This window comes from Pinus tabuliformis, chromosome 2_2, assembly GCF_031772625.1.
Source record: "Pinus tabuliformis cultivar Carrire ecotype Pingquan chromosome 2_2, CPIR1, whole genome shotgun sequence".
Classification (NCBI taxonomy): Eukaryota; Viridiplantae; Streptophyta; class Pinopsida; order Pinales; family Pinaceae; genus Pinus; species Pinus tabuliformis.
In genome coordinates, this window is record NC_142300.1 from 482,659,179 (window position 1) to 482,671,281 (window position 12,103).

General features: G+C 31.6%; 1 long non-coding RNA gene across 1 annotated transcript; it reads left to right on the top strand.

Annotated features, from left to right (window-relative positions):
* The first annotated feature begins 6,320 nt into the window (after positions 1 to 6,320).
* LOC149193452 (uncharacterized) lies at positions 6,321 to 9,315 on the top strand. The gene is made up of 2 exons (XR_016254455.1): positions 6,321 to 8,047; positions 8,181 to 9,315. It is a non-coding gene; the product is annotated as an uncharacterized LOC149193452 (long non-coding RNA).
* The last annotated feature ends 2,788 nt before the right edge of the window (positions 9,316 to 12,103 follow it).

Genomic DNA, 12,103 nt, shown 5'->3' on the forward strand with positions numbered 1-12,103 from the left:
GAAATCCACATACAAAACCATGGAAATCGCAGAAATATTTATGGAGATTTTTCGTTTACATGGGATACCTAAAGTAGTGATTTCGAATAGGGATGTGAAATTTACATCCACCTTCTGGAAAACTTTCTTTGCGGGATTAGGTACTCAAATCCAGTTTAGTATTGCCTACCATCCCCAAACAGATGGACAGACTGAACGGGTAAATCAGGTGTTGGAAGACATGCTACGCATGTTCGTGATGCAGCAACCACACAAGTGGGAGGATTACCTCCATCTAGTGGAATTTTCATATAATAATGGACATCATAAATCATTAGTCATGAGCCCCTTCGAGGTGTTGTATGGGAGAAAGTGCAGAGTACCCATAGATTGAAATAATCTGGTTAATAAGTTAGCACTGGGCCCTGACATGCTAGCAGAGATGGAGGAGGTTGTTAATAAAGTTCAACAAATTTTGAGGGAGGCCCAGGATAGATAGAAGGTGTATGCAGACAAAAAGAGGAAATACAGAGAATTTCAACCCAGATATCACGTTTACCTAAGGGTGAAGCCCCGGAAAAGTTCCTTACAGTGGCAGGGTTGTGCTAAATTAGCACCCCGATACTGCGGACCCTTTCAAGTCTTGGAAAGAGTTGGACCAATGGCCTATAAGCTTGCGCTACCAAGCCACATTCGGGTCCACAATGTATTTCACGTATCTTTACTAAAGAAATATGTGTATAACCCTCAACACATTATTGATTGGGAAAATATTCAGGTAAACGGTTAATGGGTATAAGACTGGATATACTATTATATATATATATATATATATATATATATATATATATATATATATATATATGGAAGTAACTAAGAATTGTTTTTTTTATGGTGCAGGTCGAACTAGAAGGAGAGTTCCTGGCAGAACCTCTTCGTATTCTCGATCAACAGGAAACCAACTTGCGGAAGCGAGCCATCACCCAGGTTAAAGTGCAATGGAAGCACTTTGGCCCGGAAGAGGCCACTTTGGAAGAGGAGGAATTTATGCGAAAGGCTTATTTAGCATTATTTTCTAAAAGTAGAGAGAACACTAGGGACGATGTTCCTCATTAGGGGGGGGGGAGATGTAACACCCCAAGTTGCATATTAAGTTGATTTTTACTAAATGATATTTTAAGTTTTATTACATTTTGATGGGAAATATTAAGTGACTGAGGTTGGGAGGCCAAGAAACATATATTGCGAGTACCTAAATTATAGGTAGTAATACTTTAACAAAAATAAAAATTGTTTTGTTATTTAAAAGAAACGGTTGCCAAGAAACAATTACCCTCTGCCTGAGAAGGAAAATATAGAGGGGGGAGAAGAGAAAAAAAAGAGGATCCTAAAGCTAGGTGGAACAAACCAGTTGGAAAGTTGCTCAACACAGTCAATAAGGGAGTACAGAGATGGAGGCTGGACGATAGTCCTACGGCCCATAGTACTGACTGTAACTGGACTAAATCCAACGTAAAAGATAGAAGGTGCTCGGGGGAGAGTCTAGATGTGATTTCCAGACTCATGGATGGGAGGAGAGACCTTTTGAATATATTTACATTACAGATTAACAAATAATTAAGGTAGCAAGCTTCTAAAGATTTATTGTTGAAATGTAAATATGATTTGGTAGAAAAAGTACAAGGATTTAATGTTGGACAATAGATATTAATATTTGAACTACAGGTAAAAAAATAAGGTAGAAGGCTAACTCCTGAACTAATAGCCAAGGAGTTTACTTAATACTCAATAAATGACGATAAACTGAATGGTCACAGTCGAGTTATTTAATTTATAGCATAGAAAAGGAAGATAAATTCCAGAGCAGTGTTATTGACAGAGTACTGATATAAACCCCTAGAACGCATCCCTGTGCATATAACCTATTAATAAAGCAAAGGAAAGCTTACACAACCTATCGGCAAAATGTACAATAATCATCATTACTAATGGAATTGAAAGACCCAAATACGAATGATATCCTATTCTGAGTGAAGCAAACAGTTACCATAGCATGATAGTGAAACACTTAGTATCAAATGTCGGCATAATGAACAAAAGTTGTATAATAAAATAGTAGTTAACGCTACAAAAGTCTTCTCATAGAAACTATCACAGCTAAATAAATACAATTTCTCTATCATCCATGTCGCAAGATATCAATACATAGGAAAAGTGAGAATGAAGTAATTCATTCACATAACACAGTTAAACTGAAAAGAAAATGGTATATCGTTGAATAAATATAGAAATTGATGAAACAATCAATGCCATCAAATAGCTGATTGACAGCATACTCGGCCTCCTCTCAAATTAATTAAAACAGTTATTACAACCATCCCTGAAATCAAGTGGCAACAGACTCGAAGGTCTTTGAAATCTTCATAACTTGCATTTCAAAAGAAAAATTGTCGATAGCCAGAGCTTTTCGAATATCCCAAAAATAAAGATTAAGAAAACCTCTGTTTATGCATTAACAACCTAAATGCGCTATAAGGGAAAAACCCTCCTCGTAAAACCCTTAAACGACTTAAATCTGGAACAATGACCAAAAGATATAGCTCCAACCTGAAAATCGATGGGAACGCTGTAAGCTCTTATGAATTTAAGGGCTGCGGTCCTGAACAACAGACCTTCCGAAAGGTTGCATACCTATTTCAGAGGTTGTGAGTCAGTCAATGTTAGCAGAGGCAAAACCTCCTAATCATTTACATAAACTTAATAATAACCAAGGAGGAATCTTACTCGAGTTAAAGACACGGCCTCGATGAGTCGCCGAACTATAAGGCAAGATGAATCTCAGTTATGTAATAAGAATTTAACGCAAAGAAAGTCTAGAATGAAAACCTTAAGAACAAAAAATTGTTATCAAACAATCACCATGAAATCTTGTTGTGGAAAAATATATACCTGTCGCAGATGGTCCTGGGTGCATTCTACCTTCCGCCATCTTCGAATCTTCATGAGCCATCCCTGAACAACGCCGAGGAACCTTAGAGTGATTTAAAGAAAATACCCCAAGCAAGTATCAGACCTTCAACCCGAGCAATCGAAGTTCAAGGTTACCCAGCTTTAAGGCATACCTGCTCTGATGGGTATAACAGTCTCCACTGTTTCAATTCTCGAAGAGTACTGTAACTGATGGATGACCCCGGATAGACCCAACCATTGCAGAGCAGCGTGATGCAGAGGAGCGACCACAACAATGAGACCACCAGGGTTCAGCGCGAAGAATTGGTCAGAGGGTTAAACCCTATCCATTCCCCACCATCAGATCATTGAGGGAAGATCAACGGTGGAAAGCCAAAACAGGTGGCAAGATCAAACGGAGGTATCGTCCCACAGAACAGCTGCCCGTCACGTGGTGCTACAGACGAGAGCCGGTACAGCATGGTACACCATGAATATATGTGCATAATTAACCAGGAGGATTCCTAGCCGGATCTCCTTACTTAACATTAAGTTAACATTTATTCGCATTCAAGAAATGTAGATAGAATTTATGTCACCTGTATATTCCCACGGGTCTATATATATTTAATACATACCGTATAATGGCTGTATGCCAATGGTAATGATATATCAAATTTTTTTATCTATGTATTTTTGTAAAGTTTATAGTTTAGATGTTACATAATTAAAGGTAAAATAATTTTAAAAAACTATAAAATAAAATTGTGGCCTTGTGTAAAATTGTACTAGTGTGTTTCAACAAATAAACAAATTTTAAAATTGTTTGTTTGTTGAAACACACTTTGTTGAAACACACTAGTACAATTTTACACACGGGCACAATTTTATTTCAATTTTTTTACATTATTTTACCTTTAATTACTTTTTTACGAAGGTGAACATTAACACACATATAATATTGAAATATATATATATATATATATATATATATACATTTTGAGGCAGAAATTATATAAAAAAAATTAATAATTAAACCAGTCTAGATGCATATTAACTCTGGATCTATCTAGCTTGGAGAGGATCAAATTTTTGGAGGTGTAAATTTTTCTTCAAATTTTACACTTAGAAAAGAGGTTTGCATCTTGAAAGATTTAATCCCTCTAAGCTCTTAATAAATCCAAAATTAAAATGGATCTAGGCTAGTTAAATATAAAAAATAAATAATAAAAATTGAATCATAAATTGTATTTATAATTTATATTAATCTTCATTTGAAAAAAATACAATGATAATTGAATATCCATCCCTCAGAAATAGTGACAAATGAATATGGTATTTTTAAAATATTATAATATTTATTATTTTTTAAAAACATTTTTTTAACAACAGTTTTTTACAAAACTTTAAAATTTCAACATAATTTTTAAAAAAATATATTATTATAATTATTTTAAATGAAATTATTTCTTATTTAAATATAAAATTGAAAACTAAAATAAAATTTTAAAAAATTTCAATAAACTTAAACATGTTTAATAAGATTATTATTAATATTTAAAAAATAAAAAATAAAACTAATATATTTTATGAAAAAAATTTACTTAAATTAGGAATCACAAAAATGATAAATCACAAAAATCTCTGATCTAAAATTAAATTACGAATCAATACAAATAAAAAAAACTCCCAAATTGCTTTGTTATTTGCATACACGTCCACCTGAAATAATGCCTCCCTTTCAATATAGCAATTATTCGTTGAGCTTATCGCATTTTAAATGTCACCGACACATTATGGTGGGCTTGACAAAACTTCATTGCACAATTCACTGTTATAAGTGGGTTCTATTTTTTATCATTTCCGTGGAAATTATTTGTAAAAGATTAATGAAAATGTACAACGAGTACTTATAAATGTAAAATCTTATTTAGAAAATAATAGAAATTTTAACATGATTTTGAAAAAAATAATAGAAATTTTAACATGATTTTGAAAAAAATAATGGATTTTTTTAAAATTTGGGTTACAGTTGTAAATTTTTAAAATTTTGGGTGTTCAAGAGAATTTTGTTAAATCCACTTCAACCATAAAAATAATGTTTTAAAAACTATCAATCATTTTTTAAAAAAATTTTCATTGGATTATGGCCAGAAATTTCCCTCACTACAATGGTAATGTAAAATAAATAGATGGTTAAAAATATTTGGTAATAAGAGTATTTGAATTGAAAATAAATTGTTAAATTTTTTAATCTGTTTGTTTGTTGAAACACACTAGTACAATTTTACATACAGGCACAATTTTATTTTATAGTTTTTTAAATTTTTTTTACCTTTAGTTACTTTTTCCTTTCCGGCATTGAAATATTTTACAAAGGTAAACATTAACACACATATAATATTGAAATATATTAATTAATATGGATATTTAAATAGTTTATTTAAGTTTTTTATTGAAATATTTGTAAGATAAATAATTTTTTTTTATTTTAATTCTTTTCTCTATAAAGTTATATAAAATTATATTATTTAATATAAATCGAAATATTTTATTTATTATTCAAAGGGTGAAAGTGAAATATCAACTAACCAAGTGAGCAAAATAAGAACCTTATTATTAAAATTTTATACTGCGTTTAATTAAAACTAAACAAATATGTATAATTATTTATGTTTTTATTATAAGTAACAATGTTTTTCATTTAAAGTACTTTTTAAAAGACATGTGTCAACTCCAAGTTGAACAAGACTAAATTACACATCTCCTCACACTAAATTGTAAAATAAATCTCGCAATTCAACTAATTTGCAATAATATTAAAAATAATTAAATTAATATATATATATATATATGCAATTTTTTATATTTTTTTTAAAATCTAATAAAAATAACAATTATTCAAATATAAAAAATTTTAAATTACATTATTAATTAATTAATAATTTTTCAAATTCTCAACTAGAATTTATTATAATTTCTTCGAACTTGAACTTTATATTATATTTAATAAACAAATCAGCACATCATAAATAATTTACCCATCGATTTTCAACCCTGGTTTGAACTCACGGACAATATTTGTATTAGTGGCAATTTAAGACACACCGCCTTTGAAAGGGGATATTGGTGTCCATAAAGGAAAAGATCAAAAATAGGTTTGCCATCATATCTGCTATTCAAATTCCGTGGGCAGATCAACAACTCAAATTCCAATCCTGATACCGACCTTTCAGCACGCGTGGAATGGGATCTAAGTGGAACTCACCACACTGGTTTTTTCCCCCCGAAAATTATGGAAATTCTCAGACTGTTTCTTCTTTGAAAATCATGGAAATTTTAACAAGATAAAATTTCGCAGAGATTCAAACTTTAAGGTTTTGAGTGTTCAGAAGCTTTTAATAATGTTGAATCGATTTCCACCTTAAAAATATATCAACGAATTCCAATCACTTTTAACAATCAAGCAATTCGTCCACCTACAGAGCCACTTCCAAACATATTTAACAAAATAAAGCTGCCGGCTCTTCAGCTAAAGCAGTGGGTTTTCTTCCGCAATTTGAGGTGTGTCAAAAAGTTAATTTAGCATTCTACACCTAATCCCACATTAGCTCATTCCATGAGATACAACTCATGTGGACCACCCACGCGCCACGACAGAGTCCTTATGAGATTTGTATCTATTTATAGACACACAAACATATGGAATTCACGACTCAATGTAGTTGGAGGTTTTCTGATGTTGCTTCTGTGGTTTGTGGTCATCGCCTCCGCCATGGCTGCAACCACTGTAACTGCTGCAACTATTAGTCGCTCTAAGAAGCCATATTCAGATGATTAAGAAGATCGTTTATATGATGATCTGTATGAGCTCTTGCGTTGCAGTTTTCTTGTGGTGAATTTGTTTGAATGAACGCACGCTGGAGGAAGTTCGTTAATTCACATCATCCATGGACGCGGGTGGTTTGAGAAATTCAGAGACGCGGAGGTTCTTTTGTCCTTCAGAAAGACAGTTAATTTTGATTCAACTGGTTTGATGTCCACATTTACTGCTGAGAACTCACAGAACGCATGTCCGTTGAATGGTATTTGGTGCACAGACCACACCGGAGAAGTGGTCCCCATAATCTTTTCGCAATTAGGATTGGAAGGTACCCTTTCCCCATTTCTTGATAGCCTCTAGCTATTGCTCACTCTTAATCTTTCTCATAAAAAATATTTGACAATGAAAGAATTCCATCAGAGTTTGTGTAGCATACAGCTCTCCTGGGGAATACAGGAACTCAGTTTTAGTTCGCTGTGGGATTTTATTTCAAAAGCAATGTCTAATTGTGCTCACCTTCAATGGATGAAACTTTTGTATATAAAAGTTTGAGAGGGTCCATACTATTGATGGTATTAGTGGAAGTACTTCAACTTGTTTGAGTTTCTGAACCCATCTTGATTCTCTGTATCTGTTTGAGGTGGATCCAGTTAGATCGAACTCATCTTTAACCCCAGATCTGTAATTTTTGGATAGTGGTTGTGGATTCATTCAATGGATACCACCATTACATTGATACTGCTATATAAATAACAGATCTACTGTTATATGGGCACATGGTTTTAAGGACTGCAGGGGTGAAACCATTGCAAATTTGAGTCAGTTGGCCTTCTTAATCCTGGGAAGAAGTAGCCTCAATACCAAGATATAAGATGCCATCATGAGTTGACCTTAAATCTATATGCAAATAAACTGTGGCAGAATAGCTAAAGCAACTACCGATTTAAGAGTTGAACCAAGATTTTCAGCCGATGGCAGTTCTCTGTTCTCATTCTAATCCCTTCTTTGTCTATATTTTGCAATATTTGGCTATTTGCATCGAAGTTTCAGTTAATACTCAATGGCAACTGGACAGAGGCTTTCTAGCATCTATGTCAGTTTTCTATGTTCATTGTTCCTCGGCCAACTGTATCCAGTGTGCTGCTCAATGGGAATATGGACACGGTATTTGCAGCTTCTATAACAATCTTCGTCGGTGTAATCACTTCTTGATCACTAGGGCCAGAATCTTGGGCTAACTCTATCAAGCTGCTGGATTTAATGGAAAATGCAAATGCAGTGACTATGATTTTGCAGGTACCTATCACTTTTTCAGTGACCTTAGAATTTTATGTTGAGCAGTGGATTTTGTTTCCCTTAATTGTTCATATGGTTTGTGTATTTGTGAATTGATCACAGATCTTATTTATTTATTATAATAATTGTGCAGGGGTTTATCTAAACGGATCTTTCAAGCTGGTTTGTTATGGTGTTGGTTTTATCCAACGGTAAATTCACCACCATGACAAGTTCTGAGAATTTGGAATCATCAGGGTTTGGAATATCTGGTGAAATAAACAGAGTATACTTGCTTAACAATAGCATAAGAAGCCTTAAGAGCCTACTATTTGTCTGAAAGGGCAAATACTTGTTCCTCTTTCTCAACAATTACTCTGAACTAGTTAGCCAAGTATCTGAGCATTATGTAGCAGCCATTGTTGACAAATCCGAACAGGTACAGAGGTTCAAATCTGTGATTGTGATTTCATTTCAAAGAAAAAATGCATAAAGATGAGACCAACCAGAGGCGTGCAGTGCAGTGGTTCTTCTCCACAACCAAAACCTGTTGGATATTCCATCTCTCAAAAGTTATATGGCAATTGAATCCATTTGAAGTGTGTGCAATTAGACAAAGCTTTTGGATTAAAACCCATTGCAAAATAAAGGCGATGTCAATTACTATTCCAGTAGTGCTTTAAGCTGTCCAAATTCTGATGAAATTCTTTCTATCAAATATTATATGAAAAAGATTAATGAGAAGTTGCCAAGAGACCGGGAAAGGGTACCTTCCAACCCTATAATTGAGGAAGATTATGGCGACGACTCTTTTCGTGTGTTGTCTGCAGGAAATACCATTCCACGAGCAGTTCTTTGAGTTCTCAGCGGCCCAGTTCGACAGCGTTCCAGTGGTATCAGGTTTAATCGCCTCTCAGAATGAGAATAAAGCCTCCAAGTCCCTGGTGTTTTCCCTTGACCCTTGTCCATGGATGATGGGAATTGATCAGCTTCCTCCAGCGTGTTTCCATTCAAAACAAATTCAAGCCAAAGATAACTATCATCCGAGGGATTATACATGTGATTAAAAGTTGCAGTAGTTCTAGGGAATTCCATGAATACCAGTAGCAGCATAACACCAGTTTGAAAGTTGAGACTACTTTATGTCCTCAATGGATTGCTGATTGCATCCCCTCTGCATTGTAAAATTCATTGATAATGATGACGTCGCCTTTATGCTTCAAAATTTAAAATGTTACACAAAAAAATTGTAAATTGTATTTTATATAATTCAATACTTTGACATTTTATAGTTTTTATCTATTAAAAATGAGATAAGACGCTTTAACTCGGCTGGAGCTAACCAGCCATATATTGGGTATTTAATGCCCTCAGAGCAGCACCCCACTTAGCCCGATAACACGGGAGCGAGCAAATATTATTTAATGCGGAATTTGCCCGCTCCCGTGTTATCTCGTTAAGTCGCGTGCTGCTCTGAGGGCATTAAATACTCAATATATGGCTGATTAGCTCTTTCCCTTAAACTCTATAGATAATTGATGAAATGAAAATGATAGTTATTATATCTGGAATGCCAGCTCAGCTCAGCTCACCCATGTAAATTTAACGTACAAATTTAAAAGATGAAACACAAAAGTAATGGAAGGAGAGCTATTGTGTTGAGTTGAGGCAACTAATATCTTCATATATTTAAAGATAAAACACAAAACTAATAGAAGGACAAAAGTAATGGAAGGAGAGCCATTGCGCTAAGGAAATTAATATTTTCAGATAATTAATGATAAAACACAAAATTTAATAGAAGAATAAGGAAATATTGTATTTAAGTAGTATTTATTGGGGTGGGGAATTGGAGTGATTTTACATCAAAAAGTTTCTGAGCTAATTATTATTTATCTAAGATTCTATGAATCAAACCATCATAAATTTTATAATATATTTAGTATAATATATTTTATAAAATAAATTGATAATATAAATAAAGATAATGTGAGTATAAAATAATAATTATTTAAAAATAAAATTAGATTAATAATAACATGAGTTGAGAGGGATCAAATTTCTTTAGATGCAAACTTATTTTAGATCCAAAAAACAATGTGTAATTTTTCATTATTTAAATTGTATTTTTGAATGCTATAGATATTACAAAACATGTACATTGAAATGATTTTTTTATTATCAATATATTTTTAACTATACGTCAATACTAATTTATATTAAAATATTTTATTCATAACCCACATTGATATTTTATTCTATACAACTTTAAAATATATATGTTTTATTATTTTATATCTATATGAAGTTAATATCACTTATTAAAATATTTTTAAAAAATATAAAGTTTTAAAATCTTACTCACTTAATTGTTTTTATTTCTAATTACTTTACATGAAATTATATAAAATTATATAAACAACTAATTAAACATGCATAGCATATCTATTTGTATAAAAATAAATTATACCAATTATTATAAAAAAAATATTAAATAATTTATTATCATTTAAACATTAAATTATTACCTAAAACATTTTTATTTGTAAAATAAAAAATATATTTTAACCAAAAAAATATATATATACTATACGATCTTTTAAATTTTAAATAATGATTTTTGAAAAGAAAAACACACACACTTAAATTTATCACATGTATATCACTAAATCCACTTGAACTTTGGAATTTTTTAGGAAATTTACAGTGTCAAAATCTTAAAACACACACTTAAATTATCACATGTATATCACTAAATCCACTTGAACTTTGGAATTTTTTAGGAAATTTGCAATGTCCAAATCTTAAAAAACGCTATAACCTTTATCCTAATATGAAATTATCTTTGAGTATAATGTTGCCTTACACAAAATTAGGTTGTGCAAAAACATAGTTAACGTTTTTAACACCATAAATTTATGCTCGCTGCTTTATATATGTTGTTTTTAACTCATTGAAAATAATGTTTTACATTTAGCAATCAAATAAATACTAGAAAATTGTGAAAACCATTAAAGTCATGATAGTGTTTAAGATGATCTTAAATGTGTATTATTAGTGGTTAAATGTTTATAAAATATTATAGTTTATAATTATTTCATGTGAAAACCATTAAAGTCATAATAATGTTTAAGATGATCTTAAATGTGTATTATTAGTTGTTAAATGTTTATGAAATATCATAGTTTATAATTATTTCATTATTATGAAGTGTAACAAAGAAAAATGATAAAAAGAATTATATAGAAAACTTATTTTTAACGAAATTATAGGTGTGAGAAAATTAAAGATAGTTTTTAGAAAATTAATGTAGAACAAATTAATTTTTTACGAAAATGTCTCAAAATCATAAAAATGATTTTGATTCTATGAACTTATAGAGTTTTAATTTGATAAAAGATGAAAAACTTGAAATTTCATCGCTTCATTTGGCCCAAAAGTGTAACACATCTTCATGCACTCACTCCTAGTCTAGTTTGAAAAGAAGAAAAAAGTACACACATTTTAGACATTAGACATGACATGACACGCCTTAAAGAATCCATAGAGAATATGAAAATGCATGTCAAGTACCAGTCAAAACCATAATAAATGAGAAAGTAGTAAACTATAGACATAACATGACACACCTTCTCGAGTTTGGATCTCATGATTCAACCCTAAAATATATGTTAGGTGAAAGAGGAAACAACTTGATAAATGTGGAATAACCCTAAGTAAGTGCAAAAATAAAAAATTTGACAAATGCAAAAATCAAATTTTTTACATTGTTGTTGACTTGGCCATGGAAAGTTTCTCTTGTATTATTTACCTTCCCTTATATTTTAGTAGTGTATTCGATTATTATCCCGAGGATGCGATTCTATGTAGGCTTCTGATGCAAATTTTAAAAGCATTAAATTTCTAGTTTCTTACATTGGACTAGCACATCTTATATATCTTTGAATTAGTAAATCTTCATTATTCTCATGATTTTGAGTGTTTTCCTATAAATCTTTCATGTATGTATTATGCATGCTAAAACTACAAAGGAAATCATACATACAACCTGATCTCTACAAAGTAATCTCACTGTAG